This window comes from Drosophila willistoni, unplaced genomic scaffold (assembly GCF_018902025.1).
Source record: "Drosophila willistoni isolate 14030-0811.24 unplaced genomic scaffold, UCI_dwil_1.1 Seg15, whole genome shotgun sequence".
NCBI lineage: Eukaryota > Metazoa > Arthropoda > Insecta > Diptera > Drosophilidae > Drosophila > Drosophila willistoni.
This window is the reverse complement of record NW_025814108.1, coordinates 68,150-87,396: the sequence shown is the minus strand read 5'-3', so window position 1 is coordinate 87,396 and position 19,247 is coordinate 68,150. Positions and strand designations below refer to the sequence as shown.

The window sequence follows — 19,247 nt, the reverse complement described above, 5'->3', positions numbered from 1 at the left end:
GCCCACTGTGCAAAGCTTTTGCGGCCCACTTCAACCCCTAACTTCACTGATAAGAAAGCTCGGCCCAGCTGGTGGGCCATAACAAAACTGAAAGCATTTGCCTTTTGCCAGTTGTCGATGCGCGACTCGTTCAGTTGTAACTTGTGGCTGACGCGGCGTATACGCAACATTCACTCCATCGCAGCAAAGTTTCATCGGTGGTAATCATCGCCAAGTATCCTCTCTCATTGGTGGTAGGGACAAGGCTATATAAGCAAGGGCTTCACATCGAAAGCCAACAGATGGTCGCTGACTGTGTACGCGTGTGGTTATCGGAGATCAACAAAACTTAAATTAAACATTGGCAAAGTTATAAAAATCTGTGAATAATATAAATTGATTCAATATTGTAGAAAATATTATTCAAATTTATTCCGCGTCTAGCAAACTAATGAGAGGAATCTCGATAAAAAACCAAAGGTATGCCCCCATCAAAGTGTGGAAAACAAATTGTGTGTTGTTTTTGGCAAGTGATGTGCCGCCATTAAAATGCTAAAGGCGTGAAAATTACTAAGAAACCGCGAGCGGCATCGGTCAGTAAATGTTTCTATCTCGTCTCCCCTCAAAAAAAAAAAAAAAAAAAAAGAAATCGGGGCCGCGGAAATTTAACCAATAATATGCCGGACGCTGTTTTTGTTTTTATTATGATTATTTTTTTTTTTCTGCTATTGCAATTGACTGCTGCTATGTTGGCAAAATAATCGAAAAGGAACAGTTTTCTATACATATAATCGTAACAATATCCGTGTAAAAGCAAACATCTTTTAATATAATGCAATGTGACGTGGCACTCAAAAAATAAAATAGATTCTGGATTAATGTAACTAAATTTACCAAAGAATAATGATGGGAAAAAAGCAATGAACGAAAAACACTACGCAGGAAGTTGTAATTCAGTTTAGTTCAGTTCACTGAATTGAATGGAAAACGTATTTCAAATGCACATCAAAGAAAATGAGTAAAAAGGGCAAACTAAGAGAGCGAGAGAAAAAAAAAGAAAACCAATTTTGTGAAATTTTCGGACACGAACCATTTTTCTATTGCAATTTAAGTATGAACTGAAAGCAATTAACTTAATGACCACCTGAATGGATGGAAAATAATTATATATAATTGATTTTTTTCCCCTGCAATGAAATTCTTAATGTTTGATAGGTAAACCAACAAAAGTTCTAGCCAGTTACTGTTAATAAAAATCAATCAAGGTAGATTCAAGGAATTTTTACAATTAAAGAACTAATTTGAATTTCGTTAACTGTTACTTGATTTGCATTTAAGTCTGTTTATTTGACGATTCAAAACGAAGAAGAAACCAACCAAGAAGTCCATATAGTTTGATAATTTAGATGCAAAAGTTTTGCATACCAAAGGCTAAAAATATGCTTCAACCGAAAATTTTGCCCTGCTGGAATGCAACGGCTTTTGGTTGGTTAAAAGTTTCTTTCAGTTCAATTTTGTGCATAAGTTTGGTTTGCTTTGTCGGCACTTTGAATGCAATTTTCTTAAATTTCGCCTGGAGCTCATAAAGTTTCTGCCCTTGCAAAGTGCAATAACATACATATAAAATGAAATATTTTAATTAAGTTGATTTGACTGGAAAATTAACAAGTCCCCGGGCCATATGGTGGGGTAAATGAGTGCGTTTTATCCTCGGGTAAAAAGAAATTGCGTCATCGAACTCTGTGATTTTCACCATCGTGTGTTGTTTAAATATTCAAAGCAAAAATAAAATTAAAATGCATCTTAAATGTGACCATTTACAGATCATGTCAGCAACAGAGAAATCCTTGTCAAGTTGCATACTAAATAACCATGCACAGCTAAACAGACTCCAATAAAAGGAGCAACTACTTTATAACTGGTGTCACTGGCAGACAAACAAATATAAGGGAAACAAGGAGTAAGGAGAGGAAAAAAACATTCTACTACATACACATCACAGTCAAAAGGCAATACGTGCCAGGCAGCATGGTGAGTGTAATTGCAATATAAATACTTAAAGCGTCTTCTTAGCTCAAGAAGCCATTACAAGCTCGGCAGATGTCAAATGGCGGCGAAATTACTTTCTTTTTTAAACGAAAAAGTTTTTGTTTTCTCTTTTGGAGTTTGGACCATCTTCTTCTTATTGTGTATACAATTCCTGAAAAGGCAATCTATCTGACTTAAGCATATGGCGGCTGGAAGTAGGGGGCCCCAAGTCATATATATTTATAATGTCCTCCTACCAACAACAATAACCTAGTTGTTAGAGAAGTAAGGAGAACAAGAACTGCTACCGCATGCCATAAATAACCCTTTTATAAAATGAAAATCTTTCAAATAACACAAAGACTACAAAATACAAACGATAAAATAAAATGTACCTGTGACCCCTTTCTTTGTTTGTTTGCATCGATGGAAAATGCCAATCCTTATTTCCTGGAAGTAATAATGGTACATCCGGAGCTTATTTAACTTTGAGAATTTTTCATGTTTTGATTAAATTTTTATAAGGATTCAGTATATATTAGCTTATGTCTTAGTCTGCAGCATTCTACATTCATGTAGTTTTTGTAAAATCGCCGCCAATTAATAAAGTAAACATCCTTGCCACAACCAAGGTCAACATATACACAACAGAAAGGTTCGTCTATATAAATTGATACATTTATCAGCAAACGCCGGCAATATTTGTTTGCCAACAAATTGCACAATAAGGGCAATAAAATTCATCTTAAAATAGAAAAACACGATGGCCAAACATCAACATCCGTCCACAAGAGGGACCCCCCATATATATATACTATATGGTATATATAGATCAGCTAGCTGAAATAAATCACAATCAAATAGCTGACTCAGACTACCGGCAGGAAATTGGTGCTTGCCTCTTTTGGTTTACTCTTGAGTAGCAGTTGGTTAGAATTGGTTCAGTGTGTGACACCCTGAAGATTGTTGCAAAATTTGATGGTATTTGGCTTTTCGTAGAAACTTTTATTATTTATTAAAAAGACTTTAAAAGTTTGTTCTGAACCTCTTTACAATTAAAAATGAATAAACTTTCAATTGTTTAAACGGAACCCAAACTCAAATTGTAAATTGTCAATTAATTTTGTTTGACCAACCTCAAATTGGGGTTTGTGAGTTTCAAAGTGTTTTTTTGTGGAAAACTATGTATCCTTGGATCCTGAATGCAACAGAAATGGCTTTAATAAATTTTCCCTTGTTTAATTTCCCATGGGTGAAGAGTAGAGTTGCTTTTTTCATGACGATTGAATTGGCAAGATTTATTAGCGCCTCATTTATCGCGGATGCCAATTTTAATGTATACTTTCAGGCGGTCTCTGTAGCATCACAGTGTGGCATCTTACACAGTTAAGCAGGCACATTGTTTTGGACACTGACATCCATTTTGCATAAAATTTTATTTTTGGCAAATGTCGTCATTATAACCTGAATGAGGGTTGTTTCTCTGCCCGTGTGAGCTTAAAGGTAATATGAAATTAATACCCAGGCAACACATGGCATTATTTACTTTATCTTGGCTTAATTTCATGAATCTGACAATGAAAATATGTTGCATTTAAGAAAGCCATCACTTCCAATTAACCATGAAAATCTTTCCATTTTTTGTTGAGGGACAGCATTATTTGTTTTTTTACAACTAACAAAACAAAAAAATGGGTTAAAATGAATATGATGAAACAACGATGGGCAACTTTTCCCCTTGCCCAAAAATTTGCTTTGTTGTAATTAAAAAATGATTTTGTGTGGCCGTTCATAATGCCATTTGGCCCACGAACCGAAATGGCAGAACAATTCGGGCCCACACAGACCCCGTGTTTATAGTGACAGGCCCAGGACCTACAGTTAGCATCAAAATGATAACTCCACAATGGCCAATGCGAGCAGCGCATAACACATCCTCTCTGCCTGATTGAACGTTCGGGCCATCCTTTTCACATCCTAATCTGGCTCATTATCTTTTTGCAATATTTTGCAGTGGTTCGAAAGCCCATTATGCGTACAGCCCGCAATCTATTCATACTCAATTTGGCCACATCGGGTAAGTGGGGTCATTAAAAAGTTTTCCCTCTTCACATTTGCCACTTATGGTGGCCATTTTATTTGCTTTTTCGTTTTTGGTTTACAGATTTACTATTATGCGTGGTGACCATGCCGCTGACCCTAGTGGAGATTGTCTTTAAGTATTGGCCATTTGGGTCATGTTCAATACTCTGCAGAACGATTGGCCTGCTACAGGCCCTTTGCATATTCGTATCGACCATATCCATAACGGCAATAGCCTTCGACAGATATCAGGTTAGTAAGCATGCAAATATTTTGTTTTTGTAAATGGGAGCGATTTAATCGATAAAGTTATGAGTGGGTTCGGATAATAATGCTTAAACAGACATAACAATAAATTCTTATTGCCTATTAAAAAGGTTGGCGAGGCAAAAATCAATATAGATTGAGTAAATATTTGACAATTATGCAGAGAGTAAATAAGTGTGCATACTTATAAGTTTTGCCTGTTTGTTTATCCCTCCCTTATTCATCCTTTTTTTCTTCCTTTTATCCAATTTCTTTGCCCAATCGTTTACAGGTTATTGTATATCCCACAAGAGACAGTCTGCAAGTGGTTGGAGCATTCTCCATATTGGTTTGCATCTGGTTGCTGGCCCTTTTGCTTGCCACGCCCATGTTTATATTCAAGAAGCTAATCAGTACGGAGACTCCGAAACTGTTGCAACAGATCGGCCTACAGGAGAGCATAACATTCTGTATTGAGGACTGGCCCATAAATAATGGACGTTTCTACTATTCAATCTTCTCGCTCTGTGTGCAGTATTTGGTCCCCATTCTGATTGTATCGATGGCCTATTTCGGGATCTACAACAAGTTGAGAAGCCGCATCACCGTCGTCACCGTGCAGAGTTCGGCACAGCGTCGAGTGGAGCGTGGCAGACGGATGAAGCGCACCAAATGCCTGCTGATCAGTATTGCCATTATCTTTGGGTTTCGTGGATGCCGTTGAATATATTCAATCTGTATGCCGATATGCAGCGCGGAGCTGTCACACAGAATATGCTTGTTATATATGCAATTTGCCACATGATCGGCATGAGTTCGGCCTGCTCCAATCCGCTGCTCTATGGATGGCTGAACGAAAACTTCCGTAAAGAATTTCGAGAACTAATATGTCAGTGCACTTTCTCCACTAATGATGATCTTACCGGTCCAACGACAGGCAGCAACATGCAGGCGGTGGCGGCACGTCGCAGGCGCAAACACGGCGCCGACATGTCCAAGGGGGAGCTCGAGCTACTGGATCATAGTTGCCAGGCGATTGCTGCCTCCAAGCGCGGCCCTGGAGCCTGTGGCGGTTGTGGTTGTTGCGTCGGTTGCGGCGGCGGGGCGATGGTGATTGCGAGAATGGCATCAATGGCATCAGCATGGCCACCACCGATTTCGTGACAGGACATCGAAATGCGGCAGTAGATTGCGTAGTGCGGTGACCGAATCGGTGGCTCTAACCGAGAATCCTATGCCCACGGAGATAGCCATGGATTTAATCATACCCACAGAGCAATCTAAGCTAATGCCACGGTAAAACGCAATCGTTAATACTACTATTTTCTATATGTTCACTAGATGAAACCCCCCTCTCTCCTGTCCACCTCATTTTCCGAGTACTAACCTTAACCATGCCCTTAGCGCCATTTGTGTTTCATTGTTATAGTTTGTCTTTTGTATTTGTCTTGAAACATTTTATCCTTAAGTTGATTCGATTTGCATGCATCAAGGTTCGGTGACTGCAATAGAGGGACGCTCTCTGCTGTTGCTCCTCTTATTTTTCCTTTTATTATTGCATCACAAAACCAGTTGCAGTTGCAGTTGCTGTTCCATTGCATGCGTTTGACATTTATTTTGTAGCATTTTGCATATTGTTTGAACTTGTCGTTGCCAATTGGCAAGTTGCCTGGGCAACTCGAGATTTTCTATTGGCAATTTTGTACAATCGTTTGTTCTTGCTGCCATTCATTATGACTTGAGTGTGTTTTTTGCGCATTTACAGTTTGGAACAATACTAAAAATTCAAAAAATTTGCAAATGTCCTTCAATTGCGTTCAACAGCTCACCGTAAAGGAAGCAGCCACAAAGAGCCACAAAACACTCTACAAATATCCCATCATCCCAAAACTGAGCAGTTGAATATTAGAATTACTATTTAAAATTACAAAACACAGACATAGAATTAAAATTAAATAAATATTTTTCGAGTGATTTGAAGCCAAGCTGAGTTAATTTTAAGTTTAAACGAATGAGCCACATAAAGGAAAATGCTTAATTAGATGTCTAAATTGTATCAAAGTTGCTCCAATAACTAGCATATTTAGTATTTAAGTACACAGTGCTTCAAGACAAAGTCTAAACATTGTTTATTTTCATGTTTTTCATTAAAAAATATCGGCCACTGTGAAATTGAAATCTAATTGAAAGAGCCCCACAATTACATTTCCGGTACATTTCCGATAGATTTGAAAAACTATTTACACTCGAATTTAGTTCCTTAACTCAAGGTTCCTAGGTAAACCAAATTAAATTCTATTATTTCAAGTGTTTTGATTAGCATATAAGTTATCTACATACTTAATAATATGTAATACACCAATATTGATGTGCAAAATACAGGTCATTCAAATCTCAGTAGTTTAAGCAGAATAAAATCTATAACCGTAAACAATTTTCTCACGGCATTGAGAGGCCCATTGAAAATGCCACTTACAATATCTTTAAATGTAAATGTATAATACAAGAGTTTCAAATTAAAATATATGAATGTATATAAATAGCATAAAGTTTAAGTATTATCTTCCATAGACCTGAGAATAACTTCTCCCGCCACCCCCACCAAAAATAAAAACCATCGTCTACATGTTTAACATAATTGAGTTAATTTTCATTCCGTTTTCATTCCGCCGGTAAGTATTGGAATCAATAAATTGATGTCATAAACCAATTAGTTCAAGTCCTAAAAGTAAGCTGGCCGACTTTAGGTGGCAGAAATTCTCATATAACTGAGGAAGTGGAGCAAGTGGACCAGGCTTAGCTAACACCGCTCAACACTTTAACCTTTGGCCAAGCTTTTGTGTTTAGCTTTTATAGCCTAGCCAGTTGGCAGACATCTAGTATATGTATATACGATGGACTAAGTGCAAATGCCCAGAAGGCTCAGTGAACCCGTTGGAATGTCAACCAGCCACAACATAAAATGTTATGGCCTATAAAAATGGCGTAAACGTAAGCATACTCCGATTATGTGTGTATATATCATAAATATGCTACGTATGTACATTCGGCAAACATGACATGAAGAGTTGACAGCGGAAGTTGTGTGACGACGTTGACACAAAAGCCTTAATGTTGCCGCAGTGGTATCCGCCTTAAAGGAATCCGCAATACACATTCATTGATTAGACCGCAGGGTAGGCGGAACCACCTCCATGGCTTTGTCCAATCAATCAATGTCATGCAAAGCCTTGAGCCTCTTGAATTTATTCGCTCATCAGTCTCCACGCCATCTAATTTGACACCTTTCCTAAGAAGAGACCTCCCCAAAGTTTTGGTAATACGTTTATTAAGTCATAATTGCATTTCAATTGAGGTCTCTATGTCTCGCTTCAAAATCACTTCATAATCTGAATAGCTCTCTCAACTTGGACCTCACAGTGTGAAAGGTCAAACATTTTTACCTTATCTCAGCCCTCGTGTGTGTGTGTGTAGCACGAACGTGACCAGTGGAAAATGTGAAATGTTCCCACACTGACGGGTCCAAGTGAGAAAATAAATTAATTAAAAAATTTCTATGATGTATTCGTGATGTCGCCAAAAAACAAAAAAAAAAGAAGAGAAATAAAAAATTATTATTTTTTTGGGGTACGACTCTTGTTTGTTTTCTTCTTTCCGTTCGTAACGCTCTTATGCACTTGCTTCGCTTCTGTGAAAGTATCTGAGCAAACGTTATTCTCTTTAGATGTTTAGGTCATTTCTCTTCTGGCCATAGTATAATTATTATGATGGAGTTATTTAACTTTCCTCTTGAACGAAATTGCGTAATGCAAACAAAACCATTCTAAAATCGATAGCCGGCCGGGTTCATTGTGGTATGAATCGGTAACATAATGAAAATGAAATTCGACAAATCTGTTAGGTCCACCTCCTACCCGGGCCCCCCCTTTGCCGCCAGCAAAGTGAGTCAGGCGTGAGCACATTATTAGCATATTTATGAGTAAAAGTGAAATTAATGATTGAAATAAGAAATGCAAAGCGACAAAAGAAAGAGAAAAAAAAAGGTTCGTTCGCAAATATTGACAGTATTCAAAAACGAAATTTTGTGGCATCCAAAGAAGAGCCTATGGGCCGGGCCAATGGTCTGTGAGTCTGTGGCGGAAGCGTTGAGGCATACCACAATAATAGTGGCTTAGCAACAATCCACAGCCACAATATGCAGATTTGATCTAATCAATAAGTATTACATAGTGCGGTCAAAGTACTTAAAGTGTCAGTCACTCTGTTGGACAATGTCGACAGCTCTTTAATTGCTTTCTTTGCGTCTCTGTTTGTGTTTCAGTTTGCCCTAATAGAAGTAGTCAAATGGATATGTTGTAAACACTTTCACGAGAGATGGCAAATATTTGCCAATACAATTGAAACATGATGTGAAGCCATCTCTCTGTCTATTGTTAGTGTACTTTTGACATTTGTATAAACGTATATACATATGTATAAATGCCTTGTTTGGTATAGAATTTGTCCTAAATTTTTGGAAAGAGACCATTGCACATTGCCGTTTATTATTGTTTCGGTTTCGCTTGTTTTTGCTTTGGTATTATTAAGAGCGGTTATTGATTTTGTGGTCTCATAAACTAGCTTTCATTTCGTTTTGGCTGTTGAGCTTTAGAGTTTGTTTTATACCCTAGAAATAATACAGGGTATGTTAATTTAGGTCACATTTCAGTGTTAAAAAAGCAATGCTTGTTCGTAAATGTCAGTTTGCTTTAACTCAATCTTCTTAAAGAAGAAAAACTTTAACAATTTATTTCAAATCGTCAATTATTTTCTAGGTAAGACAAGAGAGTATCCAACTTTCGCATCTATCATATAGTTAGTCTAACAATCTGGTTTCGAATTATTGTGGTCATGGGCCAATTGCAGGGAGGGTGGAGTTTGAGTTTCTGCTCGTTGGCCACAAGTCAATGGCACACGTTTGTCACCAAAAATTAATAACAATGTGTCGGTTAGTTGGCCAATTCTAAGCGACGACTTTCTCATGCATGAAGCTTGGCCAAAGGCGAAACCCGTTCGCAAAAGCAATATCATCAAAATCAAAAATAGTCTTTAGATACAGAAAAACCAGTGCTTCAAGTGAAAAGCAGCTTACGCTTCTGCTTTCATTTAGTCTTTAAATATTTATAGAAAAAAAAAGGGAAAATCTCTACGGTTACACAGTGCACAGATGATGACAAAGATGTTGCGTCGAGAGTGTTCTGTAATCCCACAACTGGCAATGCAATTGACAGGACATGGAAGGAGTCAGAAGCATATGTTACAAGGTCCAACAACAATTGAAATGATTTCAAAAGGTCGCAAGGTCAGTTTCCATGGCAAATAGTTAGATAAATAGTTACTCATCTCTTGTCTTTTTAATGAGATGAAATCCTGATTCCTCTTTATGTTGCATTACAGTTTTTGCATAGTCAAGTTGATAATGTATGAGCCAATTTAGCCTCGGAAATCGAAATAGTTGATTGCATATGGGATGAATGCAATCAGCGATAAATGTAAATGGCAAAATTATCACAAGGAAATTGTTGAAAAATTTCTGCATACTTGTTAATGATTCAAATGGGAAAATTTGAAATTTTTTGCGAAAAATGTTCATAATTATTATGGCACTGTGCAATCAACTTCTGCAACTGCCTTTCATCTGCCTTGGGCTAACCCACTTGACAAATGATCAAAGTTTGGCAAGTGCTTGTCATTGCCAAAGAAAATCGAAAGTCCATAGAAATGACCAACTGACTGAGAGAGGAGTAACTAAATGAGCAAACCAAATGGGAAATGCAATGTTTCCTTGCTTACTAGAAATACACTTTATTATTCATCATGAGGCAGCATCTTTTTTATATGGTTATAAATTTGTTTTATTGTGGAAAATTGACAAGCATAGAGAGAGAGAGAGAGACATTTCATATTCCTGTTGCCAAAGAAAACTGTCACTCCATTGCCCCAAAGTTGTCAATGTCATGGTCTCTCTTTGTGTCTCTCTTAAACTGTGAGACGTAAGAGAACGTAAGATCTTACGTTAAGCCAAGTCTCAAACTGGTTGATCGCACCCGCCATTCCGTTGGCTTTCGCCAGACAGTTGAAATCTTTGCGAGCTCCGCTCAAGACGTCGCGACGGCTACTGTCTATTTTTTAGTGTATTCGAAAGCCCCAAATCAAATAAACGAGAAATTTGTTGTTATAGATATATTTATAGATTAAAATGAATACCAATAGAATTTACAGCTAATCCCCAATTCGTGTTTGTTTGTGGTGTGTTTGTGCCAAGCATTTTTTCTTAACCGCCATTCATGGTAATTGGCCCGAAGTGTAGTGTGGATACGCAGCAATTGACAAAAGGAAGTCCACTGAAGTGGAGTAAAGTGAAGTGAAGTGAACGGGTTTCGCTTGCTTTTCGGCCAGTGCAACATTTTCACCAAGCCTAAAAAAAAATACGCCGAGTGCAATTCCAATTTCGAAACGAAACAAAACGAAAGTCAGATAAAGAAGTGACAAGCAAAAAGTTCTCCTCAATCGGTACTCCTCACGCTAATTAGCAATTCCTCAAGGAATTTGTGTCTATTAACTCAAAAGTAAATTGAGTTGTATTAAGTTGAGTTTGATAGGTGTCCATCATTTATCATACTTATGATGCTCATCATTTCAGTTGAATTAATTTGCGATTCAATTTCAGCACAAATATAAATAAGTTATAGCATTTTGTTTTAGTTTCTATGACTCGGAGAAGGTAAACAACAAGACCAAAACAAAAGGGCAACAAAAGCCAACCAATTGTTAACATTTCACTCGACGGGCACGTTAAAAGTGGTTTTGGTTTGGCCTAAAAGGTATTTAGGTATTTTTTCTTTCTTTCTTTCTCTCTTGCCACCAACAGTCTTGTTGACTGTTAGGTGGGCCCGGCGCGATCGAAAGACAGCTTATTAAGAAAGCTCTGTATATTAAATGTATACAGATGCAGGGTTATGTAAGACCCCTCCTCCTGTTACTTCAAAAAATAAAATAAACAGCTGGCCTACCCCAATGGAATAAGAGAACTGAAACTGACCAAAACTCATCATCTTTCACACTTGGCATCGAAGCGTCGCCAAAAGTTTTTATGATACTTTCTTTTTTTCTGCTCATCACAGTGTCTTTGTATGTGTGTGAATGTGCGTGTGTGTGTGTTACCATGCGTCATGATGTGCGCCTACAGAAAGTCGACATCGATCAACCGCAAAATTATGAAAATGATACAAGAGCAATGCAGTGCATCGAACAGACCTCCAATTAGTCGTCCCTTTGAATTTTACAGACTATTAATTGTGAAACTGTTACTCTGGGCTGAATGAGGGGGCGGGGAGGCTGCCACTGAGCCATGGAAATGTGGTTACTAGTGCAGCAGCAGCAGCAGCCGATGGAGCTTAGTGAAATGTTCCGTCCTCGGTTTGAGTATACAAATACAAGTACCCAACTCATTTGCGTTTTACCCACTCGCACTTTCCTTTTTATCAAGGCATAAGTGTCTGCAAAATCTTCAGCTCTGAATGCAGGAGAAGCAACTTCATAGCCAGCATTTTGAATGAATGCACTCACACTCGTGAGCAACATTTGCAGATGGCATATCCAGGCCATTAAAGTGATATATGCTGACAGTAGAGTCAAGTCGGAGTAGTCCTCCTGCAAGTCAAGTTCATGTCAGAATGTTTTACGCTCTCTTGAGGCTGAGAATTGAATTTGCTTCTTTTTTGTGTGTGTCTGGGTTGGAGAGTAAAATGTAATTGAACAAATTTGTCCCATCTTCTCATCTTCCATTTGCGACAAACAAGTTAGCGATTGCATAATTTGTGAGTTTAAAACAATTTAATTTGTGTTTACAGCATAAATTTAATGGCTTAAATGCCTGCACACGATGTTGATTTGACTTTCTAAAACAAAAGCCGAAAAGTGAATAATAGCGGCAAATACATACCTACAAATATATCTATCTATCTTTACCTTACCTACATACATAGGTATGCCAGTAGGGAATGTTGCATAAAACTGAAAAAAAAGGTTCAACAACACGCATATAAATCACTCAATTTGAGTGGAAAACGACTACGCCCCGTAAAAAAGAGGAAAATAAAAAAACAAAAGCAATCATCGCCTAATAACCGCATATTTTTTACCCCCAAATTGGTAACTAATTGGCGAAAATAACACTTGACGCAACCAGTGAAATTCCATTAAAAATATCTCGGCTTCAAATGTGAAATGGAAATTGAAACTGAATTTATTTTTACTGTGTGTGGTCCGCAAATATGAAAAAATACTACTAACAAATATTTAAAGCAAATGTTTATAGTTATCTAAATTGTTTATTCATTTTAAAAATCAAATATAATGTCTAAAATGTTTTCAAATTTAGGCTATAAACATTGGAATGCAATTATAACTGCTTTTACTTTTATTGATTGTAACAAAGTGTCTAAAAGTTTTCCATTAAAGGAGTTCTGTCATTTCCATGATATAATATGGATCTTATATATAGATTTTCCTCATTAAATTTGTCACGTTTCACTCTACTTGACAGCTCGGTTTAGTCATAACTTATTCTACAATATGTAAGAGATAATCCAAGGACTTGAAAAGGACTTTAAATGCTGTTAAGTGGCCTGGTCAGCCTGACAGCTTATTAAGCATATAACAAATAATAATTCTTTTTTAAATCAGCCAGGCTTTCACTTGTTAAATGGAAAAAAAAGAACTTTTTAAAAGATTATTACTTAAGTGCAACCCATTAATTGGCAAATTATTGATGTCTCTTTTTGTATGCTTATCGAATGGTAATAATTTGTGGTTGAATTTTGATGGCCATTTAAGTGAACGCATTGACCTACAATGCATTTGTTGTCAAAAGTGGTAAGTTGTTAACTTGTTCTAAGCCAAGTTGCTAGTGTTGCGGCATTAACAGTTGTGTCACAGTTATGATGCAGCCAGCTACGTCTTGTTTATGGTCAATGTTGACCGTTAGTGGCCAACACTTTTGTCAACTTGTTATGCTCCAAACACAAAAATAAAAAAAAACTGGTTGCCATTGTGTCTAAGTTTAGTACTTTAGTCGCCGCTTCACAGTCTTTCAACTGCCACAGAGCGTGTCGCAAATGATGACAGTCAGCTTATTGGCCTTTTGCCCCTTTGTACTCTTAAATTTATATGCATACATATATATATATAAAGCTAATGGGATTCATATGTCGGATGGGTGTGACTGTGTCTGTGTGTGTGTGTGACATCGCGACTTGTGCTCCACTTCCATCAATTTGTATTAGACCAGATGAGCGGCAGCTGTCATAAGTTTGAAAACTTTGGTTGACTTAATTGAGAAACTTCGTTCTAGCCAAGCCAAGCGAAGAAGACAACCAATAGAACTACCAGCATTAGAATAAAATCAAAGTAGATCCAAGCAGGCAGCGTTAGACGTGAAACTGATTAAATGATGCCAGTGCTTCTGAAAGTTTTCGTAGACAAAGTCGCGTTGTACAATGAATACGAGTCTATATATGTATATATGTACATTAAAATTGAGGAAGGGCGGAATATTAGAGCATGAAAGACAGAAGGCGGAGCACAAAATTAAAATCTTAATAAAAATCTACCTGCCAGCAGGCAAAACTTCGGGATGCAGCAGAAAAGGAAACGGAAGATGGTCTCAGCATGATAGTTAGTTAGTACATGAGCACTAAACTGAGGAAATTCTTAGTTCTAATTGTAATTGTAAAAGTAATTTGCATGCTAGCTCGACCATGACCCAAAAACGTGCAAGTTTCTGTATAATTAACTTGGGAGAAAATGAAAAAAAAAAATAACAAAAGCAAGTAGTCGGTTCTTGATTTTCTTTAAGCTTAAAACAAAAGACCTGGCCCTGATAATTGATGAAAATCATTGTTTAAGCCCTTTAACATGCTCATTAGGCAGCACATTAAGGTAACTGGAAACTGAAATGCAGTTGCTCATACATAATAGGTAAACTATGTAGGTAATCTGTTTTACAGTAGCCCACATGCATTTCTAGTGCGTATTTGGATTGAGTTTCATTCGAGCAAAGGTAAAATGATCTATTCATATGATTTAACTAGCAGAAAGCGTTAGTTAGTTAATAATTACTCCTAATTTACAATCGATGGTGCTTTGAAAATGGAAACCATAACACAAGGACCAACTACTTGCATCGAAGATATATCGAATTGCCTTCGTTAAAACATAATGTCGTAATGGAGACGATTGCCTGTTGAAAATTGCATTCAATTTGTATGAAATTTAAATTGCATTTGCAGCCTGACAATAGATTTGCAAATGAATCAGGCAAAATATCAACTCTGTTCCGAGTACTTCATTAAATCAGCCATCTTTTTGAAGGAAATGAAATCATTTCATCTGTAGCTAATTAATGTAAACTCTTTGCCCAACAAATGCATTTCACTATAAAAACTCGATTAATCTGTTGTGGTTGCAATTTATTGCACTGTGTCTGACCGAGTTAATGTTTAATTGATTTTTCATCAAAATCATGCGGTAAATATCAATTATAAATAAATTAAAATCTATAGTCACCAAAAATTTGCAAAGCCTTTAACTATATGGATATTCTTGTCGCTCTATATGTATTTAAGAGTTGGTTTAGAAAACAAAAAGTTATACAAAGAGTATAATTACATTTTGTTGTGTATTTTAATTCACACAAAACTAAGAAGTATAATAAATGAAAGGTTTTTCGGGGTTAATTAAATTATTTAAAATTAAATTTTCGTTAGTTGTTGACAGTATAAAGAATGTTCTTTGTTATGCAGTTTTCTGTAAATGTTTTTGTTCTACCATTTAGGTAAATACGAGAATTCGTAATGAAAAGAGAATCAACAGAATCCGTCAGGCAGAACAAAAATAAATAAATGTTGGTTGTATTTTAAATTGCAATTGCAATTGTTAAGCTTTTTCTATTTAATTTGATTAATGCTAACCAAACTCGATTCTGTAACAGTTTTGCCCAGGTATTTGCGAAAGCATCAAAACGAAAGTGAAAATGCAACATGAAACAAACGTGATCTGGGCGGTGGAAGAGGCTCTAAACGCCAACGCTCTTTACCATCTCTCCATCTCTTTTTGCCGCCGCAAATACTTGGCGTGTAAATACAAACAAAACTGTGTCTGTGTGTCTGCGTGTGTGTACATTTTCACTTTTTCCCCCAGAGTGGAGTCATCCGTGGCTCGGTCTCTGGCTGGGATGTGGCTGCTCCAATGGCGTGTCAAAAAACCGCTGTCGCTGCGACAACGACAACAAAACGACAAACGAATGGCAAAGACAAATAAAAAGTCTGCTACGTGCATTGTATGCAGAAGGTACTACTTAAAGTATGTACTTTAGTGGTAGAGGTACGAGGCACGAGCCCAACATTGAGATAGGCATCAAATTGGGCAACAACAGCAACAATATTAAAGAATTTTGTAACAAGCCGTGGCGAGACAAACACTCACACACTTTAAAGAACATTAGAGTTTGGAGGAAAACATCACATGAATTTTTGGTGGCCAATGATGAGGATGTAAAACCGCCAAGGCCGCACGTAATAAGATTTTCCAGCACATTGTAAAAGTGTTTGATTTGCTTGTCACGTGCCATAAAGTTGTTTATTCGCATGCCAATCGCAGGGAAGGATAAACTCCTCCTTCGCCCTCTCTTCAATTGTAATTCCAGGAATTAACGGTAACAAAATTAATGGAAAATAATTTCATCAGCAAAATTTTTACTTTCAGACTCGCAGACTCTGGTGGCTGGTAAGGGGCATGCAATTGCAGCTTACAGGGCGAGACCGTGGAATTTGACAACGGCAATAACCGAGTTACCTCCAGTTTCGAAAAGGTTGTCAATGGCTAGGTTAAGTAGAGCAAACATCGTAACCACAGTGGAGGCGACACGAGAGATGAAATTAAAAACAAACACACGCCGAAAGCGAAGAAAATGCAGCTGCCAATGGAAGGTGGGCGGTTTGCCGATTCTCCTTGTCAGTCAGATCTGGTTTGTCACGTCGATAATGGCCGCCTCAAACCTTTCAGGGACGGTGGACACTCCCTACAGCCAACCCTTGACAACGATGGGCGGCCAGCCGCGTAACGATGACAACAGTTTCCAACCGATTCTGCCCATCGATATAAGTCCAGAATTCATTTCGCGAAATGTTTTCACAAAATCTGGACAATATCGTGTCTTTCAGCCGGTGGAAAGTGAAAGTGACCTTCGCCTGACTGTGGCCATGAAGCGTAGAGACTACAAGCATCAGTCAGAGTCAGAGGCATCCGAAACCATGGAGGCCAGAAAAGTACCTGAGGGTGCAACAGAGCAGCAATTGGTGGAAACTGACAGCCAGAAACTGCAGCAGCAGCAGCAACACCAGATTAATCGTAATTCGGAAAATAATTCAACAACATTGCAGGCCGAGTTGAAAGGTCTTGAGGAGTTGCTAATGGAATATGTTGAACAGTTCTTTACCCAAGGCAAGTATGAGCCCATGCCAGGTCTTGTCTTGGCACTCCAACAAAATCATTCGATGCCCCATTCTGAGAAAACGAAAGCGAATCAACGTAGTGAACGTAGCGCAAGCAACTGGGACGATGCCAAGGTGGAGGTAGACATTCCTCGTGCTCTGCAGAGTGGAAGACTTTTGTTCTTTACGGGTAAGTTGTTCAAACGGAAGACAGGCTCAAGACATTACTAATAAGGCGAATGGCATTGCAGGTCTCAAGAAGATTATGTGGCCCATTTACATGGGATTGCAGGTGCTGAAGAGTCTGCTCTTTGCCCTATTTTTGCCCACTATAATTGGCAGTGTCAGTCGATTGATTGGCAAAGGTGAGTGCGCCTGACAAATCTATGTACTTGTCTGTATCTAATTTGTGTTCCCTGCTGATGGACAGGCATTACATCCGGCTCGGCTAGCTCGGTGCCATTGTTTATTCGTCCTGCCGAACCACCACAGGAATTGGATTTCCGAGATGTCGAAGATGAGCACAAGTTCGGTTCACTTGACGATGGCAAAACAAATAACCTTGGATTTGAATATAATGCAGGTGAGTGAAAGGTCAAACAAAATAATAATTGTTCAATCCAGGAAGCAGCAGAAGACAAACATTTACCCAACACTTTGCTGCTAAGTCTTATTTTTGTTGACCAGTGTAATGAGCAATTGTTGTGGTTTCCCTTTGCAGAGGCATCCCAGCAACAGGCCCAGTATGCTCCCTTTAATCCCAATGCGATAAATCAGCAATCCCTCTCTCGTTACGGTGGGCAGCAAATGATGCAAGATACGTATCTCAGTGCCCTCCAGAGCATTGGAAGTGCTTCGTTTAAAAACTCACAAGGAATATCGGCGGGTTCTTCGAATGCGGCACCTGGAATGACCAAAAAGCCAACACCGGCCGTTATGAACACTTTCCAGAATTTCCAAAAGGTGCCAAGCACTTCCCTTTTGTTGTCCAACTATGATCCCTTCTATAGCCCGCTATTGTCACGTTTGGATTCAGTTTTCGCTCAACTCAAGCTGAATTCAGAGAATGAGAACTGTCGCGAGAAACTTATCTGCTTGATGTATGCCAATCCCGCAAAGTATGCACCGTATAGCAATTTGGTTTCCGCTCAGCTGAGTCGGTGAGTTTGATGCCAGCCTAGAAGTATGCCGCAATTTATTTTACACATTTAAATGTTTTATTTTTTTGTTTGCCAGGGAACTAAACGAGCTACGCAAACCCACCTCCGATAACCCAGACATTTTGCGTTTCTTCAAGTATATGCGTGCCGCAAGGATGGCCAGGATGGCGTTGACTGGAAGTGCGTTTTTAACAAAAGGAATGACCATGCACGCAACAAAAAAGGCACGCAAGTTTGCGTAGTTGAGAAATCGACCCGGCTAAAAGTTCGCAAGTCACGTCAGCTCACGTCAGGCTGTCTGGCGTTGAGACTTGAAGCTGTAATTATGCAAATTCTACTTTAGATAGCCTAGCCATACATACAAATTCTTAAGGAAGCCCCCACCTCTCCTCAATCGTCACCTGTCAGTAGGTGTTAAGGTGAAGAAACATCAACCAAGACACGGACAGGAAGTGGAACAGGAACAGAGCAGGGCCGAGGGCTGGGAGCGGGAATGGGAGCGGTTAGCGGGTGCTGTAAATAGAAAAGTTTGTTTTAGTTGTTTAATTAAAAGGCATAACTTGAAGATGCTGTTATTATTAGCCATTTAGTTGAATTATTCAAGTATTTATTTATATCATAGCCTATTTTTAGATCTAACTAATTCAATTTGTAGCAATTAATTTAAAGTAATTACATGAAATTACTTTAAAGTATATTTTATTATTATTTATTTATTGTTGTTATCAATGTAGTCATGAAAATTGTTTAAGTGCTTATGCAAAGTCCTAAAGAATTAATAAAGTTTATATTAAATATTTACAACGTTCAAATTCTAGAATAAATATTTCAACAACTAAATTACAGATGAGCCGACATTGCCCAGCAAATTGATTACCAAACTCAAACCATTTTTCGGTCAAATGTTTAAAGTTTGACAATTTCACATTTGGGTCACCTATTTGTCCTTGGCACCTGCTGTTACATTTTATCAAAAAAGACACATTCATTTCCTTGTTCAGGCTCTCTGGTTGAAAGGGTAATTATAACCTGCCCCAGTTGCTAATTGAATTTTCTCTTGTATAACTCATTTAACTCGAGCACAAAGTGACCTGAGGCCAAGTTAGTTGACTAGAGCCACATGGCATGTCCATGTCGATGTCCATGCCACAACACATCACCTCATTTCATTTGGCATTCGAGTGAGTTACCAACTTGTCGCCCACTCTCCGTCTATTTC

The 19,247-nt window shown here is 38.1% G+C and overlaps 2 pseudogenes; both read left to right on the top strand.

Annotated features, from left to right (window-relative positions):
• Positions 1-2,209: 2,209 nt before the first annotated feature.
• Positions 2,210-6,441, top strand: LOC124460881 (annotated as a pseudogene).
• A 3,030-nt stretch (positions 6,442-9,471) lies between these two features.
• LOC124460880 lies at positions 9,472-18,667 on the top strand (annotated as a pseudogene).
• The last annotated feature ends 580 nt before the right edge of the window (positions 18,668-19,247 follow it).